The 25,710-nt window shown below is 41.1% G+C and overlaps 1 protein-coding gene across 15 annotated transcripts in view; it reads left to right on the top strand.

Annotated features, from left to right (window-relative positions):
• Positions 1-25,710, top strand: part of FOXP1 (forkhead box P1) — a 377,944-nt gene that overhangs the window by 149,286 nt on the left and 202,948 nt on the right. For 8 of the 15 annotated variants that reach the window (XM_064433049.1, XM_064433050.1, XM_064433034.1 and 5 more), the window contains exons 2-3: positions 5,035-5,116; positions 10,430-10,495. The gene's annotated coding sequence lies outside the window, so the exon portion shown is untranslated. The remainder of the gene's footprint in view (positions 1-5,034; positions 5,117-10,429; positions 10,496-25,710) is intronic. The other 7 variants (XM_064433062.1, XM_064433035.1, XM_064433036.1 and 4 more) reach the window with 1 other exon arrangement.

Raw genomic sequence — 25,710 nt, 5'->3', positions numbered from 1 at the left:
TTTTTTAGATTTTCCTTGTGGTGTTGTGAAGAAGAAATTGTGGAAATGGCAACCAGTTCCATTTAATGCACTACTTATGTAGTGTTCTTCCATTAAAGAAATGTTGTCTTAAAGATTAATGAGCTAATTTTTCCACTACTCCATTTTTATTTTAAGTTTTGAGATTGTGGCATACCTGATTCATGTGATCAAAAACACATACTTTGTGGTATTCAGGTTGAGTGGGAGAAGGTTGTGCTAGGTAGGTGTTTGTGACATTTGTTGGAACTGCTTATCACCGGAACCACCAAAATTTACATGTGTTTGTTATTTCCCTTTGAAAGCAATTTTTTATTTCCCATAATGAGATGGGTTTTTGTAAAGGCTTTGTAAGAAAGAATTTATGTCTTTCTTGTGCCTCGCACCAGTTTTTGTGGGTGTGTAGCTCCACTAACTTGGATGAGGTTACTCCCAGCTTACGGTGCTGTAGGCTCCTGGATGATGAGTTCCCTCTGCATCTGGCAATTATAGTGGAAACAGTCCCACTTGTAAACATGTTTTGTCCTCTGCCTGTGTCCCTGTGTAAAATGTGTGTTTGCAGAAGGTGAGGAGACTCACCTTGCTCATGGTGCTGGGACTTTTATTGGGAACCAGTTAATGCTGACACTGATTCTGTGGCCCCATGTCTGCATCCCTTCTCCACACAAAGCCGAGCCCCGTGTTTTGCCCACTCTGGGAGCAGCAGCTTTGGGCCCATTTTTTAGAACCAGTACTTGATGTGTAAATGGGGATGGGCAGCTCTGAGCCCATTGAAATCTCTGAGTAGTCCAGTCACAAGTCTGAGACCAGAGCAACTTACTCCTCATAATGCTGCCATTGTGCTCATCCAATCTGATCAGTTCTGGAAATGTTTTAGTAAGTCTATCTTACAACACTATAAGAAGATAATCAGCTGCCTTAGAAGGTCCCCATCTGGAGTATAGAGTTCTTTTACTGAAAGATGTTTTGCCTTTCCGAGATAGCTCTCGCATTTCATCATCTGTTGTGCAGAGATGAAGTGCATATGAAAAGTCAGTGACTCTGAATCCATCTGTTGTTATTATTTTCCACTGATAATTGGCTTGAACAATGAAATGTCTGTGTCTGTAGCCTTTGAAACTGTACACCCTGTTTATTTTCTGGAGGTCTTGCTCCGCTCTCCCCCCTCCTTTTTTTTTTTTTTCTTTTTTTCCTTTTTTTTTTTTTTTTTGTTTATTTTATTTTGGTGGGTTTTTTTTTTGTTTCATTTTTCTCTCAAGCTCATAACTAGTTGAGCTTGTATGAAGATGACATCTTTGACTCTGTGCATCAGTATGTGTCACTCACCATCTAAAGCTTGCCTGCCAATTTTTGTCAGGGTCCTGTGTCTGTGCTGTGTGAGTGTAGAGCAGGCTTACAGCAGGAAGACTGGCAGATCCAGAGTTCATAGATATCTTACCTGAAATGCAGTATTTATATCACTTTCTCTATTGAAATATTAATTTAGAGACCAGTATCTAATACCTATGGAATTAGATACTACCTGTAATTGTGTAATATATTCAGTTGCATCCAGTTTTGCACAATGCAGGGTATTAATATTGGATTCCACTAACAGCAGTTCCATTAGCTTGCTCAACCAGTATGAGATATATATGAGCAGGGAGGCATAACTACCAGCCAGAACTGCCAAAACAGTCATTAGAAGCTCCATTGGGATGGACAAAGGCTTTTACACAGTGATATACTGATTAAATTTTGTTCTATGGTTTATTTGCATCAAGGTTAGATCGGTATCATCTATGTGAAAGTATTATCTGACGCCTTATTTGGAAGGTCATTTCAATGCAAAAATGGTGAACGACACAGGGGCTCTAAAATTTCTCGTGGGATTCTTTCTTGGAGGATTTTTCTCCTGTTAGGCTTGACTAGTTCACGTTATCAATGTTTTTGTGCTTTAACCTAGTGAGTTTATCCAAGGAGGTGTAAAAACTCCCTCCATACCTTACAAATGCTCGGTGGAACTGAACATGCTAGATGCCTATTAAAGCTGTGAGTTATATCCAGTGTCCTTTGAAATAATCTGTGACACATGCTTGAGAATCCAGTAAATGTGTGTTGCATCTTGAAAGGCTGAATTTTCCTGTGCCTGCCTGTGTGTAAGTGCTCTTTCAGAATGAAATTTCGGGGCCGGACGCAGTCGTGCCGTCCATGTTACGCTGTAGTCTGGAGCACCAGAGAGTAAGGCAGAGGAGTATAATCTTATTTGTGTTTCAATGGCAATCATTTAATACTGCAAGTTATTAAAAAATAATTAAATTACCAAAACCAACATGTAGCTAGGACTTACAATAAAAGGTCAATGTGATTTGACTCCTTAAGTTAGGAAGGGACACTGGTGAATTCCAATTGCTTTAAAATCGTGCTGCTTCATTCTATTTCTGGACTGGAAGGATAAACGAGACTGAAAAATAATTTATTTCTCTAGAAGGAAGAGTAAATCACAGTATATAATTATGTATATTCAATTATAATAATAAATGTTTAGATATGTTTGGTGGTTATCACAGTCTCTAATTTAGTTGTTTTTTGAAGTAAATATAGTTTGGAGGGCTTGTTTCATGACAGCAATATTTTGAAAATAATGTTTTTAAGGAACACTTCAGAAGTTTCTTCCCTTTTCCCAAATAAACTAGTAAATAGGTGTGCATTATGTGGTGATTCATAACAGCTAAAATAGGTCTGTGTCTGGAATGTCTTTTATATAGTAAACAAAACAGGGACAGTAAGAGCAAATGAAGATTTAATCTGTCAACCAAAAGTGTCTGGTATTAATTTTAAATCCTTGTTAAGAAAAGGCCGGGCCAGGAATGTATTGGATTTCAGTACAGTTAATGAAAATTAATTTTACAGGTGGTGTTTGGTTGTGTTTCTTCTGCTGTGGTGAGATGGGTGGCTGAGCCAAAGTGGGCACAGCACACGATCCAGCTCTGTGCCAGAGCAATGCTTAGATTAGGAATGAGCGTTTGGCGTGGAGTTGTTGGTGCTGTTGTTATTTACTGTCAGAGGAGCAGAGCGTTTAGCGCTAGGATTTGATTTGATTTTGCAGCTCCTATCCCCTTAAACAAGCTGTGTAGCTTGTCAGAGATCAGGACAGGTAGAATGCACAGCAGGCGTCTGATTTGAGCCAGTTACTCATTTGCTGAGTGTTTGTGTTTATGCAAAGGGGCCTCTTCCTGCATATTTAATCTAGAGTAAGGCAGTGGCTTTTGTTGTGTTTAGACCACATACCTTCAGTCCTTCCTTACACTGCAGCCAGTGTTGAAGCACAGAAAGGCTTGATAGTCAAAAGTGCTTTAGTGTTTTCAAACTCTCAACTTTCTGCAGTTGGTTGGGAATGTACAGCTCTAAGCCTTTTTCTTCCTCATTAATGGGTAAGTTTGCACTCGGTAGAATAAGATACTTTTTTTCCGTTCCATTTTATAAATGAACAAAATATTTGTTTGTTTATGGTTGTCCAAACCTCCTTGAGCAAAACTGGTCTGCTGAGCGAGTTTGTTGCACAGAATTAGATCAAGAATACAGGTGTTTCTGGCATATACTTCTGAATTAAGTATTAAATGCCATATTGCAATAGGCAGGTATTTGCGGGGTGGGGAGGTGGGGGGGGATGAGTTTGGTGTTATTATTCTTTGTACTAACAAATCCTGTTTTGTAACTGTCCTGAAGATAATGCTTCCATTGTTAGCTAAAAGCTTTCAAACAGTGAGCAACGCAGAACTGCAAAAGAAGCAGCAAAAAAAAAAAAAAAAAAAAAAAAAAGGAGGAGGAGGGGGGAGGAAAAAAAAAAAGCAACCCTCTGGTCTTTATTGTTTCCTTTGCAAGGGTCCTCACTCGAATGTCTGCGCTGTAATAGGGAGGTTTTTCTTATGTGGAAATTGAATCGTCTCTTCATTGATATTAATAGCACACTAGAGATGTTAGCCATGATGCAGAGTACCAGAGCTGTGGAGTAGGAAACCTGATATTGCAAGGGGAAAAAAATGACAGTCCTATTGCTCCTCAGTGTGGGAGACATCCCTCCCCGAGAGCAGAGTTTGCATAATGGCATCCTGCCTCAACTATTTACTTATAGGTATTTTAATCTCGGGCTCTTTCTTTTAGTACAGGCGTAATTACTGCCGCTCGCTCCTGCACTTATTAACTGCGCAGCTCGGTTTCTGATTCCGTCTGGACAAATTAGTTTTAAAAATGACTTTGGAGAGAATCCGTGCGGTGTGCCTGCACAATGTACACAGTGTATACGTAATGTGTGCTGGGCTGGGAGAGCGTCGGGGTCCGACGGGAGGGAATTGGCATCAAAAATTAAAGAAAAGACGACAAAGGGCACGTCTTGGAGGCTGAGGGTTGAAGCACAGACAGCGCTTGGAGAAATGTGGAAAATGTGCGGCGAGGCCAGAAGTAGTAGTTTTGGTTCCCAATTAACTATTTCCTTCGTTTGAGTAACTCCTCTCAAACAGAAGAGTGTGCTGTTCCACCACATGTTGGAAAGTGTGAGAATCTGAATAAAATTTCATCAACCTTATTAAAATATGTAGGGACTTTGGTCTTCTTGGGTACGAATCAGCCTACAGACTCAGAGGCATTTATTAACAATAAGACTGCTGAGGTTTTTTAATAACAAAATTACAAATACCGTGTCTAATTGTAAGTGTATTACTTTTATGCACCAGTTTAAAAAAAAAAAACAAAAAACTTTTTATGAGGAAAAGTACCTCAGTCAAAGCACCTCGTGTGATTAGTGCTATTGTATTCTTAAATTTTGATTGATAGAGATAATAGTTTTCACTTAAAAATACAGACAGGTACTTTAACTTTCCATGACAATAGCTATTTGCATTTCTTTTATCTTTTTGTTTAACATTTGTGGGGGTTGGGACGGATTTGATTATTAACTCTTATTGCACACCGAGGTAAATGCTAAAACAAAGCTTTTGTTAAAGCTTCAAAAGGTAAAACAGCAAATATTGTTTTTAGGCTTCAATATTTAAAGGCTGTTAAAGGATACCTCGAAAATATTTTCACATGACCACGACCAGGAGTGTCACTCGCCTGCCAGGTAAGGGACGGGACAGGGGCGGGGGGGGCAGTGGTGGGGAAGTGTCCCCGAGCATCGCCGGGGTCACGGCACGGGGAGGGGCGGCGATGTGTCCCCTTGCCCCTGTGTGTGTGTGTGTTGCGGAAAGTGGCGCTGGGACAGCGGCAGCCTTGCCCGAGGCCCCGCGGTGGTGCCGGGCGGGCAGCGGCGGGGCCGGCCCCGGTGCCCGCAGCCGCCGCTGGGCGCGGGCACCCTCCGCCGCTGCCGCCCGCAGAGGTCAAGCTCCGGGAGCAGAGTTGTAGCACAGGCAGAAAATGGTTAAGGCTGGTACTAAGGCACGGGGAGTTATTTTAAGAAACGGGGAAGATCTGGCGATAGGAGCCAGGCGGCGGCGTTCGATGGCTGGCTCTGGCTGCGGGAGATGGTGGCCCCGGCTCGGGGAGGTGGGATCCGGCCGAGGGAGATGGGGATGGCCTCTCCTCACCTGCCAGCCCGGGTGGCTCCCGGGAGCGCGTTCCCTTCACCTGGCACGGGTTCGGTGAGGGCCAGCGCTGTCACACACGAGAGGCAAACAAGCAATCCATCAGTCAGAGATGCAGAGCGAGCGATCGCGGTGCAGATCCCGTGTTGGAAGCGAGCTGTTCCCAACTTGCCTGCGAGCTGCACCCGTGTGTTCCCTGTAAGAGCTGTTAAAAAGCGGGGGAGGAACGGATCGTGATTAGTTTTGTAGATTTGGCTTACGCCGAGTTTTTCTTTTCCAAGGTTACGGTGGACTTGAAAGGTAATATTAATTTGAAAGAGCGAATGTGCTGTGCATAGCTTTGTCCTCGTGCTGTTATTTATTTTTATTTTATTTTATTTCTGTTTGGAATAAATAATAAGCACCAGCCAGAGATTCTGAACAGCCTGCTAATGACTGAAAAGGAAAATACAGTATGATTTGCTCCCTCCTTCCACTGAGAAGCAGCAAGACAGTGAGCATTGATATCCCTGTGTTTTGGCCTGTACCAAATCCACTTCCCCCTCTTCAAAGAGAGGTGGAAGAAGTTCACTTAGTCTCTCACAGTTTCACTGTTCACCTGCATTTCACTTTCTGATGAGTTGGTAAGGACTCCTGCTATAGAAAATCTCCTGTGCCATACCCCCTGAGATTTTATATGTGTTGCACAATAAAAAGTGGCCACCTTGACAGTGGTCAGAAAAAAAATTATCTCCCAGATTATTTGAAGTATTTAGTTTAATATATATTTTTTTTCAGGTTGCTAGATAGCTCTTTAAAAATAAAATAGGTACAACAAAACTGAAGAGACAACTACTGACCGTCCTCAAAGCAGTTCTACACATGATTTGTGTTTGTGCTAGTAACCCAATTGAGTGTGCTGGGTGAGGAAATAACCTGTGTGCAGAACTGGCCCACGAGTCTGTCTGGTACCAGATGTTTTCTCCACAATCAGTGTACATTCTGTTTTTTCAGAACCAGCAAAATACCAAATAAAAATATTTTTGTTTTTCTCTTGCAAAAATGCAGTTTATAAAATCACAGGCTGCGTCTTTTTCTGCATAGGACAAGAAAATAATGATTATAAGAATAGGACATATTATAAGTAGTACATGTGTTCATATTTCAGCCTGTGTGCAGTTGAATGTGACTCAGGGACTTTTGAGGGGAAAGAACAGCTGTATTAGGTGGTTACAGTTCACTTTATTTAGAAGAAATTACTGCACAGAAGTGCTTATTTTGGTGATCAGGTTTTGGTATTTTAAAACTTTCAGGAAGCTTTTTAGTAAATATTTTAATCAGGCACATTAAATACATTTCAGCTGGTCTTATATAAGAAAAATAAATCAAAATATAATTTCAAAACAAATTTTTTTCTTGTGCTGTCAGGTGCATGTGTCTGTTTTATCTTTATTATTTTAAAAGCGTGCTTTCTAGGTAGTGAAGGGGAGATTCCTTTGCTGCTTTAGGTTTCCTGTAATATATTGTAGGCTTTTGAGGGCTGGGACGCTGACAAAAAATGTACATGCGTAATTCTGAGCAGAGGAGCAGCTCAACTGGTGTTCTACTTTCCTGTGTAAAATTACTCAGAGCCAGTTTGTGTGGGATCAAGGTCCTTGTTAATCTATTTTTGGCTATACCCAAGGCTGTTCTCATTTAGATATTAGTAAAAAATGTTAGAGTTTTAAGTAGACTTTCATTCTGCAATGGTCTCTGTTTCTGAGTATTCTCTGTATTATTAGTTAAATTTGGCTTTGCAGTGATCCCTTGGAGTTAGGGCTCCATGCTGCACATCCATTCCCTGGAATGACCTCGCTGCCCTGGAGGAGGAGATCACTAAATCAAATAAATGTTGTGGGATCAGAAGAGTTACAAGGTCCAGCCCAACAGCAGGTGTAATGTCAAAGCTTCTGATCTTTGCCTGGTCCCTTGGTACCAGGGGAATAGGTAGGACCTGATCCAGGACAAGGGTGGGCATTTCTGTTGGAAGAGGTTATGGCGCTGGCTCAAGCTGAGATTGTTGTTGTCTTTCCAAAATCCTGCCCAAAACCCTGTTTTAAAAAGTATCTTTATATCCAAGGATTTCAAACTCTGTTCCAATTACCTGTCTTGCTAGTGGGTAAACTGAGGCACATGGTGAACAAACCTGACATTTTCAGGAATATCTGGTAAAATTTGTTGGAGCACAGAGTTTTGCGTGGACTCTTCCTTGTGTATGGCATCAGTTGAGCTTTGGAAGTGGCACTGAGGGTGCTTTGAGACCTCCTCTGCCCATCAGGCAGCAGGACCACTGCTGCTTGCTTGCTTGCAAAGTGGATTTTTGTTTGTGGTTTGGTTTCTATTTTAATCATCTCCTTGGGGGGAAAATATGAGTGTAGCGAAATGTCTTGCTTTGGTAGGATGGGATTTTTTCTTTGTTTGCTCCACACACACACTTACAGTGTTGATGGTACTTTGTGTTTATCTTAAAGACAGCATGATGGAAGGAATGTGTGTTGCCTACATCAATTCACTCACCCATATAAACAGTTTCAGGAGGAAAGTCTGTATTTGTGTTTCTACATTTTGAGATACTCAACTTTTAGACTATTAATGAGAAATTTTCACAGGTGGGAACAGCTGTTTCTGCTGCTCATTTTAACTTTAATGGTGCATTTTCCATATTTTTGAAAGCCAGGTAACATATAGTAGGAGTTTGATAACCAGAAATTAAAGCAGTCTGGATTTCCATCAGGGAGTTATTTGTGAGGAGAGCTGACTCCTCCTCAGCCCCCTGTAGACCCTGTTGGTCTCCCACCAGCTGATTGTTGAGCTGGATTTCCTTGAAGTGTGGTTCATGCAAGACAAATGTGTTTAGAAAATGATACCTGCCTTTTTCAGCACTGCCCAAAGAGATACTGAATGCACATTTTATGCAAACATTTAATTTTCAGCAGCTTCCTTAAAAAGTACATTTTAAGATGGTTCATTTGCTATCGTGAAGACTCAGGGTAGAAATGAAGTCTGCTTGCCAAAATACTGCCAAAATAAGGATCTGACTGCCAAATACCCAGAAAATTTATAAAACAGATAAATATGAAAAGAGGTTTAAAGTGTCAAACCCAAGATAACCCCTGCAGCAAAGCAGGATAAAAGCCTTTATTGTTGCTAATCTAAGAGCACATCACATGTCGGAGGTCATGTATTTTACATAAAAGATGTATTGTTTTACATACTCTCAGGAAGGTGAGCCCTGACCTATTATGATGGAGTAGTGTTATGTCCTTTACAGTGCAGAATCAGGAATTTCTTATATGTGTACCTCAGCAAGGAACACAGGGCTTCCTATACAGCAAACATGTTCAAATTTTGGCCCCCAGTGTTCTGGCACTGCATTACAAGAACTGTGAAGAGCTTCTCACACAAAACATAAAAAATAAAAATGAAATAAAGTGCCAGTGAGCAACAGATAAAACCAATATTGATTTCATATCAAGGTAACCTTTTTTTCTCCCAGCTAGAAAAATCAGGCTTCAATAGTAAAGAAATAATGCCTCGTTCTCATTGTGAAAACATTTTTCCTTCCAAAATAAATGGTGAATGAGTTCATATTCGTTTGAGTGAACTTAGTGAAGATTCTGATTTTTTCCCCAGAGGTTGGTATTTTACTGCTCCCGTAAAAAGCTTCACCTAGTGATGTAAATAGCACAACTTAACATTTGGTGAGTTTCACAAACACCCCCAAAACTCCACATCACTGTGTGAATTTTATGAAATGGAGTTTCACGTAGCTCTGTCTTACACATCCACATGTCACTGACTTTCCGTTTCGTACGAAGTCATCAGTGTCACCAAATTATCACATATTTCTTTGTGTCTATATTACATGGTACTCTGTCCCCTGCAGCAGAAGATCAACATTTCAGTGAAATTATGGTATAATTTTACTCTGTTAAGGTATTTGGTCAATTGATGTGGAATTAATTCTGAATGCTGTTAGTGGTTTGAGTTAGTAACTTGATCTAAATTAATAAACAAATGTTTTTCTTTTCTCTTGTACCATATGTTGATCCCAATTACATGAACAGAAAGTGGCAGATTGTCATGTTTCTTAAAAGATTACATACTCTTTTGCATAAGAGAGAGTACACAAGATGCAGTAATATACAGGGTAAAAAAAACCTACACGTGCTGTTTTCTCCCTCCTACTTTTTATAAAGATACACTTTAATTATTCCTCCTTTTAATACCCACTGCTCTCACCACCTTGGCATGCTCTTGGTAATGCTTAATGAGAAGATATCCCAAGACAGTAAACAACTTTCTGAATTAGGAGGATGCAGCTAGTTCTAAAATCTCATCTAGGACTGTGTCTCTATGGAAAAGGATGAGAAAAAAGAAAGGATCCAGAAGATAAAATAGCAGCGGTTGCAAAAGGTCTTAAAATAAGGAGAATCCATGCAGACAATAGTCAGATTTCTGAAACAAAGAACTGAACTCATTTATTATTCAAACTGAAAATAGATTGATAGACATCAAGATTAAGAAAGTTTATGTTAGAGAACAAAGATGTCTCATCTCCATGGGGTTTTTTGCTTCTCTTTTTCTTCTCCCAAAGACCAAGTTGTTTGTGCTGAACTGAAGAACCTCACACTAGCTGGTACTGATAAGCAGCAGTCCTGTGACTTGATTGTTTTTATTAACTCTCTCTGAAAGTCATTCACCATTAAACACGATTAGATTCATTTGTTGCTTTATTTATGTTTGTACTTGCAAATGTGGTGCCAATGAAAATGCTTTGGGTGTTGCTGCTGACACTGACCCAGAGTCACGTGTGTTACCTCCTTTTTCTGCAGGGTAAGAAGAGTGACCTTTTTGGGTGGCTGTAACTGAAGATTGCTTTACAGGAGCAACTGAAGAAGGTAAATGCAAACATACTGTCTTTCACACTATTTTTGAAGTATGTCTGAACAAAGAATTTGATCCTGTGAACCCTAGGACGTACCTCAGCTGCACAAGTAAAGGCTTTTCTGGCAACATGGATAAAGTTTGCAGCATTGGGCTTGGAGCTTTTGGAGTAAATGCTGTGCCTTAAAAAATCCATATTTTGCCTGCAAAGCCACTGGTTTAGGTGTTCAGTTGCATTTGAGGAGCAAGGCCAAAAAGATGCACTTTTTGTCTTTCAATGTTTCAAGAAGGCTGCTTGGTAACTGGGCAGAGCCTGTGTGGGAATGGGAAGACCCTGCTCTGGCTGGTCTTTGTGGCAGCTCCATGGTCCGTTGCTGCTGAGCTGGGAGATGCAGTGGCACAGCCTGTGGCACGGTCCCCTTACTGAGGCAAATCCCTGGGGAGTGGTCAAGTCAGCTCCAGTGCTACTTCATCCCAGGCTGAGACACTCCTGGGTTTCCAGCAGCATGTCGAGCCGAGCAGGAGAGCAAAATTTAGCTGTTAATTTGATTGCTTATTATCACTGCAGAAGTTAAAACACATGCTTTTTAGTCTTTGGAACACAGCAAAAAGGAAAGAAATATCACTCTCTGCAAAATGATTTTTATTTAAAGCAGCGTGAAAGTCCTTTGCTTCTAAATTAACTCCTTGCCTCTCTTCTGGTCCAAAGTTTCAAGTTGGGAAGGAATATTAACATCACAAAAGTGGTGATTCACAGAATTAACTTGCAGAGGAGAAGAGTAACGCAGATCAGTGTTTGGTACTGAAGGGTGTCATCTGACTGAGGTTCATATGGCTGCTTTATAATCACCTTCTTTCAGAAATTAATAGTCGGTTAAGCACCATAGCAACAAGCAACACTGATGTAAGCGCTGAGCAGTGGCTGCTGTTCACTGTGATGTCAGTGCTCGTTAGTGCTGTTCTCTTGACCTTGTTTGAATATAAAATGGTGATTTCATTTTAAACTTAGAATTTTACAGAATGACTAAATGCATTGGAGTGAATTAAAGCTATTTTTATTTTTAATTTTATTAAAATGTACTTGAAGGGGGAAAAAATGTCCCTGTTCTCTTCTGTTTTAAATTAAAATAGATCTGAGGACGATCTGGGATTTTTTTTTTCAGTTCTTTGTTGCCAAAAATATCTATTTAGTTAGGATGAAATTCATGAAGTTCAAGTGAATATTGCTATCCTTGGCCATGCCAGTGGTGTATGTCAGCTATATGATATATCCCTCTCTTCAAGATTTGAATCTTACTGGTTTGTTTTTTTATGGTGGAGCCCATGAAGTATTAGATGTATTTCAGCTACTGGAGAAGAAGCAGATCCTGCAGTTTAAGGAGCTAGTGCTTCTTTGCTCTGCAGCGTTGTTCCTCCTTTGAGTTTTTGTGAAGAGGGGAAGAATTTCAAGTCCCAGGTGCATCAGAGGGCCTCGTAATTAATGGGTCTCTTGTTCCTGTTTCATGAGTGGCTGTGTCCTATGTGACCCAGGACAATTTGGAATTTTGGTGGTGTTAAATGCAGGACTCTACCTTTAGACTCACTGAAGCTTTGTAGGCTGTGTCTCCAAAAGCAGATCTATTTTGTACTACTACCATCAGTGCACCACTCAGGCACACATCCCCCCTGTCACTCATCCTTCAGCAGAAAGCAGTTTGGGTGATTCACTGGAAAAGACCATTAGATTTTTTCAGCCTGATCTCCTGTGTATCATAGGTTATTGATTCTCACCCCTGAGCAGAGCTGGTAAGCAGAGTTCAGCCAAACTCTTTCCTAGAAGCTGATCCAGGCTCAGGGGGAAGACAGTGAGGACTGGAGAAGCATGGGACAGCCATGGTGTGTGTAGGTTGGATCTGTGTTCAAGGATATGCTATCAAACTGTTCAACAAAATTTAAAACTTAATGGAAAACAAGCTGTTCAACATGTCCTTAATGTCAGGATTATTTCTCAAAGAAGGTTTGGCTCTGTCCTGCTTCTACTGCAGTGAGGGGTGCAGTTTTCAACAAAAAACTTATTTATTGAAAGATTGGTCTGTAGTCTTGCAACATATTTCATTAAAAAAAGCCATAATGAATGATATGTGGTCCAAGAAACTGGATGTCAAATTTAAACTGGGCAAGAATTGAAACCGCTGAGATAATAAACCATGAGAATAGGAGATAGTAATGGAAATAGTGATAGAGTCCTAATTAGAGCAGTGCCACTGAAACAGGGAAGGTTAAGGGTTTGGTTGATTGAGTTTGAGCTCAATTGCTTGATAGCTTAATTTCAGGTGAAATCCCATCTCCCGAGTTAGCGGTTAAGCCGCTCAGAGCAGTTGCAGAGCAGGACTCTGCTCCTTGAGGAGCAGCCGCATGGCCCCGGGCGTCCCAGCCCTGCGCGCGAGCCTGGCCTCGGGCATGCGGGGTGGGAGCAGCTCAGAGCTGGCAAAATAGATTTTTATTCTGCGTGGTTTGTTTGCTTTCTTTCTTTTTTTTTTTTTCCCTGTGAGCTCCAAGGAGCTCTGAACAGAAGCACAAATAGCAGAAGAGATACAGCCAGGGTCTTTGACGGTTAAACCTTCAGAATTAAGATGTTTACATTCTCCTTTATTTAGCACTGTTAGGCATAATGCCTAATTATATGCCAGTTTTTCCTCACAGTAAGAATTAGAAATGTTTGATTTGGGGAGAAGGGAGAGGAAATGTATTTTTACAGAATTATGGGCAATAGTGTTAGTTTTCTAGGAGCAGTCATTTGTTTAAATGTAGTAAAAGCATTTTCAATAATCAAACAGCATTCAGTGAACATTGTAAATCGGGGATAGCTTGCATGCTGAAAATTTGAAAAGTACAAAACATGCTACTAAAATTGTGCATTATTGATAACAAAAGGCACGTGTAGACTTTTAAGATAGCAAAGATAGAATCCTTTAGAAAACCTTTAACAGCAAAAAAATCAACACAAAGGATTTAGCAAAGTTGCACTTAGTTTAAAATTTCAAATCTTAATGCTTGTCAGAGTTAAATGCTGATTAAATATTGATAATAAACCAGAAGCTGCCTGCTGAAACTCAGAGCTGAATGAGATGATCAACAGATAAATCTGTGGGTTTGAGCTATAACTTTCTTATATAGGTATATTTTCTCCTCCCTTCCCTTCAAGCCAGGAGAAAGGTCAGAAGGACTTTTTCTCCTAAGCTCACTACAAAAAATGGTTTGTGTAGTTGGTCCATGTGGGAAAAAAAGTGGACAAAAAAAATTACTTTTTTTCCAACTTCGTTTTATCAGGAAGAGAAATGGTTCTCAAAACAGGTTGTCAAGTCACTGTGCTGTGTCTTTGCTGGCCATTGCAGGCAAAAGTCAAAACCCTGAAACAAATTCTTTCAGACACATTTCTGCTTATGAAGGGCTCAGCAGTGTGTGCAGTTTCTCCGCAGCACTCTTCCTTGCTGGTGACTTCCAGAAGATGTGCTGGTGATATCCTCAGTCCTGTTTTATGTACTTGGGTGGCAGGAGTGTTTGCACATCAGGCAGTGGGAAGTTGATAGGATGATGTTTTCCTTAGTGGCTCTGGCACCTTGACTCTTCCTGTTTTTGACATAAAGGTCTTAAAGCATATTAAGGAGCAGAAACAGCTCCTGTCCCTAGAACATGGGGTGTGCAGCAACTTCTTTATATGGGTCCTGAATATGGGCTGGGGTTCAGTCACAAGGACTTCTGTGACAGAGCAGACAGCCTGGTTCTTGGGCATTTTCTCCAGTGTTTTCTCTGCAGTGTGCCCAAATTACACAGAGCTGTACTGGAAGTGCTTGTGTCACCCTCAGCAGGAAAGATAAATCTCATTGATGCCTGCTGCTCCCTTGCTGCTGGGGTGGTAGTCCTGTAGCTGGAGTGATCAGTGTCTGTCAGGGCTCATCTAAGACTGGATTTATTTACTTCTGGATTATTGGGAGAAGTTGTAATATCTTAATTTTTAAGAACTTATAGTTACTGGAAGGTCCTTTTCTTAAGGTTCAAAGATAAAGTGTGGTGCAAAGTGTTTCTGTATTCATTAGTAACAGGAATTACAATATTACCTGCATGTTTTGGGGTAAACCCTAAAAAGTCTGTGTGGGGGTCATTGGAAGCACAAAGTACCTGTTTGAATGAAAAGTTCAGTCCAGACATGTGTGAAGCTGTAACTTTTCTGAAGCAAGCAGGTCAAGAAGATGTAGAAAATAGATGAAGACATTTTGGGATAATTTAAGAAGTATCTGAGCAAATCTCATTAACATGGCCCACTAGCTTGTTGTATTGAAGACTTCAAAGATCTGTCAGAGGAGTTCTTTCTGTGCTATTGTCTGCCAGCATTAGTAATCTCGAGAGAACATGTTTCTTTTGTTTTCTTTTGGCCCATTTAGCTTTTCTTCTTTTTCTTCTTCTTAATATTCCTTAATATCTTATAAATCTTCAAGTGGGTTGATAGAAAAATAAGTTTCTCTGCTTTAAGATAGTCAGTAGCAGGTTTTGATCCTCTTATCTGATGCTTTTGGACCAAATCTTTCTGGTCTCATGAAGACTGCTAAAGTGAGCAAGACTTGGACAGTATTTTGCATAATCCCACGAGGTTTCTCCTGGTGATACAATCACCCATAATGAATCTCTGAAGAACATGGAGCACAGAGTTGAGAGGTTCATGCACACCTCCAGATTAGCCTCATCTGCACCCAGAGATCAGACAGATGCAGGTATTGAAACAAATGCATATATTGAAAATGGCCCAACTTGTAAAAGTTGTGACTGCAAATTAAGCAGCCAAAAAGGATGCACTGATGTTTGCCAGGTGCACCAAGGAAGCAGCTACAAATACACCGTGTGATGCAGACTTGCAATTTCTGGTCTGGTTCTTCAAAACCAAGCTGGATAATATGTCAGGATGTGCTGCATTTTGTCACAGCTTGGCTGAGGAAAGAATTGGGAATGGCAAAAGCAGGAACAGCACTGATAGGTTATTCCAGAACCAGAGCATGACCTCCAGCTCAGATAGCCTGAACTCACACTTTGTTTCAAACATAGAATGTGATGGAAATACCCAGTGTCAAGGTTTCCTTCTGGAGCAGGCAGTGAACTCTGAATTCAGAGCCGTGCAAACACTTTTTCCAAGTTAGGCTGCTCTGCCACTGGATACAGTGATGTTTTTCACTTCCTTGTAATAGGCTTGGTGTGCTTCCAAACACACCAGGGCTGTCTGCTGGGGTCTCATGGCTGTGCGTGTGTCTCAGCACAAAGGGCAAGAGCCCCTTGCAGGCTTGGAACCTGCCTTTGGAACACTCACATTGCAGACAGTGCACATTCCTGTGTTATAAAATCTACAGATGTGAGAAAATTACTCCAGAAATAGATTCTTGTTGCATATTTTATTTGGTCATCTGTAAGGTCACTGCCTGTTGCCTGTTCCTGGACCAGAAGTATATCTTCCATGGTGTTTAAGTTACTGTTGTTCAGCGATGGCAGCCGTGTTTTACAAGTGTTACAAGACCAGTGATGTCAGTGATCATTATGGGAGGCCACCCTTTTTATCTGGTAGTTCATCCTAGAGCTAGGGCATTAAAAAAAAGAAGAAAAAGAGTTATTTTTTGTTCCTGATTGCCTGCCCGTAATTTCTCATTGCGACATATGAAAGCATTTTTCACTCAGATAATGGCAGGAACTTCAGACACCACCTCTGAGATGTTTAATTGTTCAGTGTTTTTCCCAGTGCAATCTGTGAATTTTAATTTGTGCCTCTCCCACCTCTGCTGGCCCTATACTTTTCAGTGTGTTTTGCGTAATACTGCTTAATTGCTCAAACGGGTCCTTTCTGACTCTGAGCTCACTGTTTATTTTTTTAGTAGGGTAGCACAAACATTTGGACATTTGTAACTAAGACTCTGACGTCATTTCCATTGCAGACCATTAATATCCAAGTTTGTAATATTGTTTTTCAAAATAGATTTTTGTTGAAATATGATGATCTGTTTTTTTCTTAAGGGTAAAATTGTTACACCCCCCTTTAAAAAAAAAAGGATAAGTTGGCATCTCTTGAATAATAGGTCTACTTCCTTCTCCAATCATACCCTTTTTGTTAGTTTTGATAGCCCCTGTATTTATCTTTATTAGTTGTAATACAAGTGTTCCATCTAATCCTCTGACTTGTTAAGGGTTAGTGGATCCCAGCACTGGAAGGAAATGTCTGTGGAAGGGCACAGCATTTCCTGCTCCTGGGGCACTTCCACCAATGGAGCAAGGCCACGGAGTTGTGACATTAGTAATTGTCTGTAAAGATCTTAGAAATAGAAAGTGCTGCATTTAAAAGCCAACAACAGCATAAATCAATAATATGGGCAATGAGAGCATTTCCTTTTTTTGGGGGGTGGGGGACTTTTTAACTCTTTTTTGTGGTTTGTGTTCATTTTATTACTGTTATCCTTATCCATTGAAATTTTATTCCAGTAACTAGGAAAGGGAATTTTATTGGGAAAATTTTGCTTCTAAAGATTTAGTGAATGCAAATTGAACATTATTAAAAATGTTGTTATTGAAAAGGAACAGAATAATTATCTCTGAAAAAGTGCAAATTCATTTACATCTTTGTTCCTCTTTAAGACACAATATCCCGGAAGAAAAATGTGGTTTTATAGTTTGTCCCCTTTTTTTTTTTAAGGAGGAAAAGATGATTGCTTTTGGTGTTGCTTGCTTAGAGAGTCCAAAGCTTTGAGCTCAGTTTTGGAGAACATTAAAATAAGCCCACAGGAGGTCTTGTAAAAGTTGTAAGAAATTGTAAGCATGTCTGCTGAGTCAATTATATGAGACAAATTGCCAGGGTAAGGCTGAAAGGTTCCAAACTTGCTATTTACTCTCTGCTATCTGTAAACCAATTTATTTTTGCCTTTGATTTCACGGCAGATAAATACATGTTTTGGGAGGAAAGAAAAGCCAACTAATTAGACAAAATATTAGTTAAAATTGAAAGAATTACCTGGATTTTTATTCATGTAATTAAAAGGAGACTCTGGCCTGTTCTTCTTTGGAATGGTGAATATATGAGAGAACATAGTTTAAAAATGCAGACTGCCTTTTTTAAAGTTTCTCCTCAGTGAGACTCAAACACACAAGGCAGTTATTTTGAAAGACAATTTGAATTTTACTAAAAAAGTTATTAATTTTTTTTAAGAATTATGCATCTTGCATCTCTGAGACTATTCACGATTCTTTCCAGTTTTTTAACTCTGCAATAATTTTCAGAAAATTGTGAGAAGAAAAGTGCAAACCCAACATGGGGATGGTGCAAATCCCATGTGTATAGTGTGTGCATGGTAAATCTCCCCAAAATTTGTGTCCTGTGTCCATGATCTGCAGGCCAGCTGGAGCAGTGCTGCTCCATAAGCTGCCATGGTTAACTCGCCTTGAAATGCATCCAGATCAGCCACTGGATTTTCTAGATCCTTGATAAGGTCAAAAAGTCCAGTAAAGTCCTTTTCCTCCTTTCCCAGCACAATTAGGGTGGGAAGCTCAGAGAGGAGCTGGGTAAATAGTTTGGTTTATTAGGCCTGGCTGTGTTTGAAGCTGATGCTGCAGTCCTGCAGTGGTTCCTGGGTGGGCTGTGCTACATCCTCTGCATCCCAGTGTCACTTGTACTCCATCACTTGAGGAACCTGCCTTTGAAGCTGCCCTGCCAGAAGCTGCCAGTTGCCTTCTCAGCAAGAGAGTAGGGCTGCACCAGCTGTGTGATGAGGTGCCAGGTATCTGCAGTCCCCTGCTGCTGCCATAGCTGGCCAGGTGTGAAATCCCCCAAGAACAAGTGGGACCGTGCTCACCTGCAGAGAGGACTGGCCCCCAAAAGAAGGAGCATGGAGTTTGGGGTGCTCTCTCTGAAGCACAGCAGCAGGTGGGCTGCTGGTGCTGTGGGAGGAGGCTGTGTGGAAACCTGTGATATGTAGGAGAAAACATCAGTGGGATGTAAGTTCTTCCCCCAGGAGACAGGAAGGGGAAAGCTCCCAACAAGCTTGGTGGACGTTTGAGGGGACTTCTTTAAAAACAGTAAAGAGACTCATCCTCTGACCTTGACATCCTGTCTGGGCACTGCCTATGAAGAGTGATCTGTGGCATCATCTGGGCAAGACCTTCGAGTATCTATGCAGGAGAACTAGAGTTTATCATAGTTTTATATTGGGTTTCCCTCAGCGTGTAACTGGATGCATTAACAGTGACATGATCCCGGTGTGACCTGGACTTTAATGGGTTTGAACTTGGAACTGTTCAAACATTAAGAAAAAGCCCTCACTCCCTGCATGTATTCAGCAGCTGCTTTTTATATGCAGAACCCAGAGCTGCAAAGGTTCACCGGTGGTGCATTTTCAACTTTCAGATGAAAAGGACTAAATAACTGCCAAAAAATGGGCTATTTCTCTCCTGATGCAGATGTGTGACTGCCAGGACATGCATACATCAAAAGGATAACGTGCCTCTGAGCAGTTAAAAACCTACTGCTTTGTTTTGTTTTGCTTGAGGCAAACAATGTCAAGGCCTTCAGTCTTGGGAGAGGGTTTTTGCTGTTAATGTGTCCTTTGCACAGAGCTTGAGCCCACAGGACAGGATTTGGGGTTCGTTTCTTACCCCTGCAGCTGACTCACTCCATGGCATGGGGACTGTTTGTTCTGGACAAAGCTTTCTTGGGGCTTTTTTTTTTTGACTTTGCATGCTGCCAGCTGTGCATGATGTACCATCCAGAATATGCTCTTTATCCTATGTCAGACCTTAACTGTGGCAACAAGGCAGTGATTTGATTTTCCTGTCTGCAACGAGAGCCAGATTTTCCCCTTGCCCTCCAGAGGGACACTGCAGGTTAGATTATCTGGCTGCTGTGTGCTCAGGCAGCTGAGAAAGGTAAAAATTGTTCCTTTTTAAAAAGAAAACAACAAACCCAAAGCAAAAAGACTCCCCAGAAACCCAACAACAAATCGAACAAACCCTGTAAGGTCTATTTTTTTTCAGTTTTGGAAAGGTGTCCCATTCTTCTCCTGCTCAGCCACACACCTAACGCGGTTTCTTTACCAAGTTTCCGCTTGAAAGGAATTCCATTTACAGAGTTATCAGCTACCTGCAAACAGATGGGCATAAGGGAAGGTCTCATCCCAGCTTGGGCTGGTGTGTCACATGGAGCTCTGCAGTAATGATGGAGAAGTTACAGCAGAGTCATTCCCATGGAATGATGATAGAGTGACCCAGAGTAAAGATGTCTCTTTGGAGAGCTCTTGACAGATTTACTGACCACCAGGTCAGACTACATTGCCCATTCTTTTTGGTATTATGAATTACTATGCATTGAGTTTAGCTATTAAATTGTTAGCAAGTTGTGTTGTACCGTGTCCCTGTGGTGTCACCAAAGTCATCCTGCCTCTCCCCTTCTCCCTCCTCCGCAGCTCTGTTCCAGGAGATCCATCTCCTGCTTTTCCACAGAGTCACAACAATATTGTTTCCCACATAATACTTCTCTTCGGGGATGTAAATCCTTGGTCTACAGACCCTTAGTTCACTTTTTTTCCTCAAAACATTAATGAGCTTTCTAGGTTTTTTTGGGAAAAATAATTGCCATTGATGATGACATGGTATAAAAATGTAGCAGCTAAAGCATATGTTCTGTTGGTTTGCCTTGTCTTATAGGAACATCATTTTTGCACATCACTATTAACAATGCAAACACCCTGAAATGCTAATAGCACTAGTAAGCTTTTAATTCCATGGAATTTATTGCTTGCTGTATTTCCATGAATTTATAACGCTTTGATTCTTAAGAGCCCCATTTAATCAGTTTTGCCTGGCACAGAACATAATAAACAACTTGCTGGTGCTAAAGTGCCACATGGGGGAGGCTGCTAACAAGAAAGTTAAATGCTTCTGCCACTAGCAGTTTCTTCGCTGTATTTTTCATGAGCTGTTACTACCAGTAATGTACTTTGCTGGCTTTAGAGCAGTGGTTAAACACAGTGACAAACCAACGAGTGCTCCAGTGCTGTAAACACCCAAAGCAATGCCATTTTTGTTCAGAGCCACGGTTTAAACCAGGCTTGAGACTCAGTGGCATTTTATGGTGATCAGGGATTTTTTTTTTTCCAAAGGTCTCGCTTTTCTTGACAATATGGGGCTTTTAGGAGTAACTAGTGAGTGGTATTGATCAAGAGAAACAGTGTAGGGAAAGAAAAAAGAATAGAAATACCTTAAAAACAATTCTTGTTTGTTTATGCTGTTTGACCATCGAAGTACAAAATGACTGTCTTAGTAGAAAAATACCAGATTATCAAGTGCTTTAAAGCAGAAAATGTCATTTGAGTCTCAAAACTGCACCAACTTTGTATAATTACCCTTTTAATTATCCCCAGTGGCCCATGAAATTTGTAAAATAGAGCATTGAGAGTTTGATTTACTTACATGTTGCACTTTAGTGTTATGCTCTTAATGAATATTGTTTAGTACTAATGTCAAGCAGAGATTGCTGAGTGCTATAGAGAGGTGCACTGCAGAGCTGGGTATTCAGCAGGGAATTGTGGAAACTCCACCTTAAATGAAGAGTATCTGTGTATCTAAAGCAATATGCTATAATTTTTATTGCCTGGATGGAAATGATATTGATTTTATCCTTTGCATGCAAAGTAGTTTACTATATTTTCTTTATTTAACCATGCCAGAGAATGAACCATTTTTAGGGCCATTATTTGCTTTTGTGTCAGCATCTTCCTTGTTATGGAGAATAGTTACATCCTTCCTCTAAAGCACCAGAACTTGGAAGCAAGCTCTTTAATTTGCCCTTAGGACCTAACTGGTTTAGCCTCTGGTAATGGAAATAACAGTAATCAATATTTGATGTGGGGTTTCTGTGGGGTATCCAAATATCATTTATTGCCAAGAAATTGCTGGAATAAGCTTGTGGGAAATGTAATCCACAGTGTGGTCTGAAAACCCAGCTAAATTAAACAGGCATCTTCAAAGGTGAATGGAAACATCAGTGAGCAGTAAGAGTAAAAAGAAAGAAAGCAGAGTCTGAAGGGTTAGATAATAAGATGTAATAGCTGGTGACCTCTAAATTATTGGTGCAAATCTGAGCAAGGTAGAGACTCAGCAGAAAGTATTTGCATTTGAAAATGGTCATAAAATGCTTTCAAGTGATGGTCTGATCCTCAGGATCTCTCTGCTGACAAGTTGGGGCGATTGGATGCTGTGGGTGAATGAATGGCTCTTGGAAGGATGGGCTGCCTCGCTTTGTTCTTCCTCTTTTTGAATTTAGCAAGTTTTAAGAGCACTGTCAAGTGCTGGTATGGGAGACTGGACCATTGGTGCAGCTACCTTGGCATCTCTAAGAAAGCAGATGACCAGATACCTCCAGAGAAAGGGCAAAGTCTCAGGTTTTACTTTTTCTTCACAAATTTAGTTCGTGTTTTCCAGCGTTTACTTCTGTAACAGTGTTGGTACTCATCTATCTGTGAGCTGGTTTCATTATTCTGCTGAACTCACGAGATCGCAGCATGGCATCACATTTCACAGATCAGTTTTTACTGAGTAAAACTCAGCTTTTAATTTGTTTTTCCAATTTGTGACTATTCCTGTACATTTGTCATTTATGTTGTTGATACATAAATACTGTAGTTTGAGGAAAGAAACAACAGAAGACCAATGATTTTGCAACTTTCTCGTAGTTCAGAGAAAATTTGAGCTTAAATCCAGGCTTTAACTGAGCAACAAAAGTCTGTTTACAATCCAAGGAGCAATATTTTAGAATATAATTTTTCCTTAAAGTAAAAGAGTGAAGTGTTTGGTGTACAGATGAAATTTGGGAAGGCAAATTCATGTTAATTGTTTACAGACGCAAATTCCAGGGAACTGATTTCTGCAATTCTGAAATTTGAATTTATTTATATTTGAAAATATCTTGTTTAAAAGAAGCTGAAGGGAACAACCTATGAAGAGGCTAATTAAGCATTTCTGTACGATGCTGAGCACAATGGGGCTCCTTTTTTGTTTGTCCTGAGGCCCCACAATAATAAACAAAACAACTGCTAATAATTGGAAGCCTTGGTTTGAAGCCATGCTGACTGCAGGACACAGGCAGTGTCAGTTTTCAGTGAGTGCATCAAGGCTGACCTTGAACTCGTGTGTGCTGATAAGAGCAGTGCAATAACCCAGTCATACCCAGAGCTGGTTGTACGCTCAGCACTGCTGGCTGGCTTTGGTGTTTCTTTTTTCCTTGTCTCGTGCCCTTCTTTGGCCAAAGGTTGGATGCTTCAGGTTCTCCTGATGCAGAGAGTCACCTCAGCAGCAGCAGTACCACAGATCACTGAGGTGCTCCTTGTGCCAGGAAAGCCATGTCCAGTTTGGCAAGCGAGCATGACAAGATAAATTTGCGTAACAGCAGTGGTTCTTTTGGCTCTGTGTGCTGTGTTTGCTGTCTCTTCTACCACTGTGCATGGGTGCATCACTCCCTTCTGCTCATAGAGCTTTTTAAGTGTGTGTGGTATCACATCACACTCTGGCCTTAATTTACCAGGAGATGGTAGAAGACAGTATATTTGTCTGGTTTTTTGCTATTGAAAGGGCTGGAAGTTTGCCTGCAAGCCAAATTGCATGGCAGGAGATTACAAAACGTTTAGTTTCCAAATCTGATTTTCTCCCTTGTGAATTTTTCTTGCTTGCTCAAAGGCAAGATTCATCTTGACCAGCCCAGACTGAGGTGGAGCTCATAACCATGCTGGAAGGAGTTTTGTGGCTTGGAAGAGCAGCTGGTTGGAAGGAGAACAGTTTTTCAGGAGCAGTCAGGGCGCTTTCAGTTCTCACCCCATCTCTCTTCATACTCACGAGCGTTGGTGGGATGTGGTGACAGCATGGACTTGTCACTGGGTGTTTAATGAAGGTAATAATTACTCATGATGCTGCCCCACCACAACGGGCGGTTGCAAGTTGCCGTTGCAAATCTTGCATCCAAGAGGTCACCTCTATTTCATTTTGTGTCTAGGCATCAAAATTTGGGCAAGAGCTTGTGGCTTCGGAGCCACTGAGCTGCTCTTGTAATGGTTCTAAAAAATACATTAAAAATCCAAGGGAAAGTAGAAAAAGCCTGAACCCCAGTATATTTAACTCAGTGTTGTGCTTCTGCAGTAGTCTGGCATCACAGATGCAGGCTGAAATGCAAACTCTCACCTTAGAAGTAATGAAGAATAAGGGAAATTTCTGAAAGGGCGTTTTACTGCAGTCTAAACTTGGAAGCATGCAGTGGAAGGTTAAGAAGAACACAACTCTCTGAACCTCATGGTTAGACTCACATTTGGCCACGCAGCTGAGGAGGGGCAAGGGAGCCAAGCCAAAACCATCACAGAGAGCCCAGATCACTGTAGGCATTCTTGTTTTCAAAGTTGGTAGGAAATGGTTTTCTTAGAAAAAAATGGAATTGGTGTTCTTTTTTTTCTTACTTTAGGAGCCAGTTTTCTGATCTGCAGTTCATATTATGAACTTGTACTGGCCTCAAATTTTGGGTCTCCATTTCACTATTTTTCATGAGCTGTAGTTTGTACATTTGTTGGCACATTGTATGTTTTTGCAGTCCTGCACGCCTCTTGCTTTTAAGTAAAGAAGGGAATAAGGAAGAAAACCGTGTTATGTTGAAATACTCTTTAGATCCCTTTGCATATGCTTTTGCATATTCTTGACCGATCTTCCTTTGTTTTAGGTGTTTGTAGCATTTTTCTCACACTTTGTACCATCATTAGCAATAACAGGGTAACAGGAGTGTGCCAAGGAGAACATACTCCAGAGTGTATCGCCTAATTTCCCCTCTGAAGTGGAAGGAAGTTGTCCAATTGTCCATGTGCTGTGATTTACCATCCTTAGAACTAGTTTTTGCCTCCTTGTAGTGGGTGGTTAATCTGTTCTTGGGGGCCTACAATGAATCACACTGGACTCTGCCACAGATAGGTAGGTGCCACCTTTAAAAGTGCCAGTAAGATTCTGAGGCACCTTTTCCAGCCAAGAACAAGAGGTACACGAGATAAAAGAACCATTTGCCCCTGCAAGAATTGTGCATTCACATGATTAGTGAGGCGTGGTATTAAATTATTTGAGCTTTGTGCATAAATATATACTGAGAGAAGCTCTGTAGCTGGGGACTTTGGCTGTGGTTTTCTTCCTCATGGGCCAAATGCTCTGCTGCAGATGGGGCTAAGAGTATTTTGGTGGAGCAGCTGAAGAGCTGGTCCTCCTTGTGTGCATGTTGTTCTGTCCCACACCCAAAGAAATGCCTCCTCATGTTTTATGGGTGGACTTTGCAGCTTGATTGGAAATAGAAACACAGTAAACAGCAACTGCGTCTCAGAAATATCCCCAGCAACACAAACTGTCACTATTTCAGCTTCTCTCCAAGGCTGCTTCTTAGGGGGCTGATCTGCAGCTATATAAAAGCACAGTAACATAAGCTGCAGCACCAGCCCTGGAAAATCTTGTAGTACAGCTAACAAATATCTGCAAAACCTTGTTTGTATGTATGTGCGCTTACGTTTAAGATGCAAACTTGTATCTGAGTGTGTTCGGCTCCCTGCAGTATATAGCTGCAAAGCTATTTTGAACATCTTGGAAAAGATGGGTTTGTAGTCTGATTTTCTTTTTTTACTGTGTTTTTCTCCCCCTGATGATGTTTATTAACATCCTCCCTGATGTCCAGCTACAAGGGATGGTCGCATAAAAGTTTACATGAAAATACATTTCTCTGTAAGTGCTCTCTCCCTGTGATTCTTTTACAGCTTTAACCAAAACCAGTTTCATCCTGTTTCATCCTTTACCCCTCAGAGCTGATAGAGAGGAGGGATATTTCACTTTCATCTACAATTCACCTTGTCCTTTCCATTTCTCACTTTGGTTTGCTTGTTGATTTGAAGTAGCGGGTGTGACCAGCCATCAAAGAGCCCTGTTGGGAGCCCACTGCCGGGGAGAGCACCCTGGCTCACCCTGGGGACAGCAGGAGGCACAGCCCTGACTCCTGCTTTTCATTCCAGCTTTTTCCGTTTCAGCACACCACAAGTCTCCTTGCTGACCACTAGTGACTCGAAGCACTGAAACAGGAGCTTGCAGTCAAGGCCAATGATTATCTCTTCTGCTTCACTCCCCGAGCTGGGACCTGTAGCCGGGGTCTCCAGACGCGGTTCAGTGCCTT

Source organism: Passer domesticus, chromosome 9 (genome assembly GCF_036417665.1).
Source record: "Passer domesticus isolate bPasDom1 chromosome 9, bPasDom1.hap1, whole genome shotgun sequence".
Lineage (NCBI taxonomy): Eukaryota > Metazoa > Chordata > Aves > Passeriformes > Passeridae > Passer > Passer domesticus.
The sequence above is the reverse complement of the archived record's forward strand: the minus strand, read 5'-3'. Positions and strand labels throughout refer to the sequence as shown.